At 61.7% G+C, this 2,356-nt stretch overlaps 1 protein-coding gene across 1 annotated transcript in view; it reads left to right on the top strand.

The window, feature by feature from the left end:
- Positions 1–2,356, top strand: part of EEF1D (eukaryotic translation elongation factor 1 delta) — a 15,920-nt gene that overhangs the window by 372 nt on the left and 13,192 nt on the right. The gene's annotated exons all lie outside the window — the stretch shown is intronic.

Raw genomic sequence — 2,356 nt, 5'->3', positions numbered from 1 at the left:
GGCTGCGGGAATGTCGGGGCCGCGCTGGTCTCCGCCCCGGTGGGTGACAAGGATGTCTGCCCACCTGTGACCCGGGCCTGTAGTCCCCCCGTTTCTTTATCGACGTTTGTGGAGCACCTACTTCCTGTCGGTTCTGGGCTTGAGGGACAGGCACGGACCCAGTCTTCGTGGAACCTGGAGAGCTCACGAACTCGGGGAAGGATAAGGATGTGATTGCTGGGTGACTGAAATACAGCGTTCTCTGAGAGGGATGGAGGGCCTGGATTTGGATAAGGTGATCCGGGCAGGAGGCGATGTCGAAGCCACTCTCTGAAGGGGAGGAGGATATCTTCCTGAAAAGAGGGCACTTTCAGTGGAACGAAGAAGGGAACGCCTTGTTCTGGAGCCAGCCAGGGGGTTGGCATGGGGCGGGGACCAGCATGACAGGGTTTTCAGAGTGAAGGGCCACCCTGGAGCAAGAGAGCTGTTTGTGTGGCTGGACTTTGGGGTGGTCCCTGCCTGTCGCGAGAGCAGATTGACCCTGGCAAGTAACTGGTGAGGGAGTAGGCCTGGCCTGGGTCGGGGAAGGACCCGGTCTTGCCTCAGAAGCAGCTCTGAACACCCCTAGCTCCTAGGAAGCCCTCAACCATAAGTGGGTTGAGCCCCACCGCCGTGCTCAGCTCCAGACGTAGGGGTTCCCTGAGAAAGCTTGGCACACAGACTCCGAGGAGCAGGTGCCCTGTGCCACCATTGCGGGGCAGTCAGGCCTGGGCCCTGTGCCAGTGCCGGGGTGCCCTGCAGCTCTCCATCTCCTCACCTTGGAGCACCGCTGCTGTGCCTTCCCCTAGAGGAGCCTGGGGGGCAAACACGCTTGACCAGTGTTTTTGTGAATGAAGGTTTCTTGAAGGTGATCCCAAATAGGCGGCCACAAAGAACTCCCCAGTGCGCCGCGCTCTGGTGTCAGCTTTTCAAGGGCTGCAGGCAGGAAATGCTGGCATGAGCCCTGGCCCTGTGTCCCTATTTGAAGGTGGCACGTGTGAATTTGAAGTGGGGGGCAGTGTGAGATTTGTGTGAAGGACAGGCGTCAGGATGAGACGCGGAGTCCCAGATTCTCACCTCACCGACCCGGAGCCTCAGTTTACCCCACTCCCGTCTCCCAGCTGTGCGAAGTGTCAGGTGTACTCAGCATGGTTGAGGAGGCGCGTGCAGTGCTGGAGCCGCGCTAGGGAAGGGGGCACAGGCACCTGGCGGTCAGGGCAGATAGACCAGGGCCCCACAGACTGGGATACAAATAGAAGCAACGGCCACGGCATTGTAGCACAAACGCCATGCAGCTGGCTGGGCCTCAGGTGGGGTGACTTGGGCAGCCGCAGTGTGAGTGCTGAGTCTTGGGGTGCAGGGGCCCCCCTCCACGCCAGCAGGACAGGTTGGCATTTTTGAGTGGGGCTGGACTGTCCAGGAGTCAGAGGTGGGGAAGCTTCTGAGTAGGAATTGGGGGCTGTGGAGTTCGCCTCTAAAGGAAATCCGAGGGCAGCGCTCGCGTCCGGTTGCCCCACTACTGGCTTGTTCTCATCGGCTGAAGCGTGCTGAGTGCTCGCCGCCTTCTCTTGGACACTGCACGCGTGGAGGCTCTGTTGTGCAGCACTGGTCCAGGCCGCGCCAGCCGGGGGCCCCATCTCCCCACACCGCACACCGATTCCCACTTCCTGTGGAAGGGGGGCAGAGCGCTGAGACCTCTGGGTGGATGACCTGGGAGCCCCTGCCTGTGTGTGACTGCGATGGGGTCACATGGGCACCTGGTTACCTGAGACTGTTTGGAGGATGAGAACGAGGTGTGGAGGATGGAGCTGGGGGAGGGGGCAACCCTCACCCCTCCCAGAAACCTTCCCCATTCACCCAGCCTCACGGGGACCTCTTGGCAGATTGGTGGGCACGGCTCTGCCGGGCCGTGTCCTCACCTTCAGGATCCTCCAGCGAGGAGTATCCTGGTCAGGGAGTGCTGCCAGGTTCCCTGTACTGGCACTGCAAGAACTGCCCTCCCAGCTGGGCAGAGGCTGAGAAGGACTCCGCAGCCCCCAGAGTCCCTCAGCACAGCCAGGAGTGCTGATTCGCACTGGCGCTGGGCTGGGGGAGTTGCAGAGGAAGAGCTGCTCGCTGCCTTCGCCCCAGATCCTGGTGGCTGGGTGGGCCGTGATCCCTCCAGGGCCTCCCACGCCTCAGTGCCCCCTCTTAAGGGAGTGGTCTTGACATGCTTTATGCCCCAGGGCTGGTCCTTAGTGTCAGGCGGCTTGCTCTTGGCCCTGCAGGTGAGGGGTACAGGGTGGGACCGCTTCCTCTGCGTCCTGGTTCTGCTCCCTGTGTGCTCCAGTGTTGGGTG

The sequence above is a fragment of the Neophocaena asiaeorientalis genome, unplaced genomic scaffold (genome assembly GCF_003031525.2).
Source record: "Neophocaena asiaeorientalis asiaeorientalis breed wild unplaced genomic scaffold, Neophocaena_asiaeorientalis_V1.1 scaffold177, whole genome shotgun sequence".
NCBI lineage: Eukaryota > Metazoa > Chordata > Mammalia > Artiodactyla > Phocoenidae > Neophocaena > Neophocaena asiaeorientalis.
Note: the sequence above shows the minus strand (reverse complement) of the source record. Positions and strands in the feature narration are given on the sequence as shown.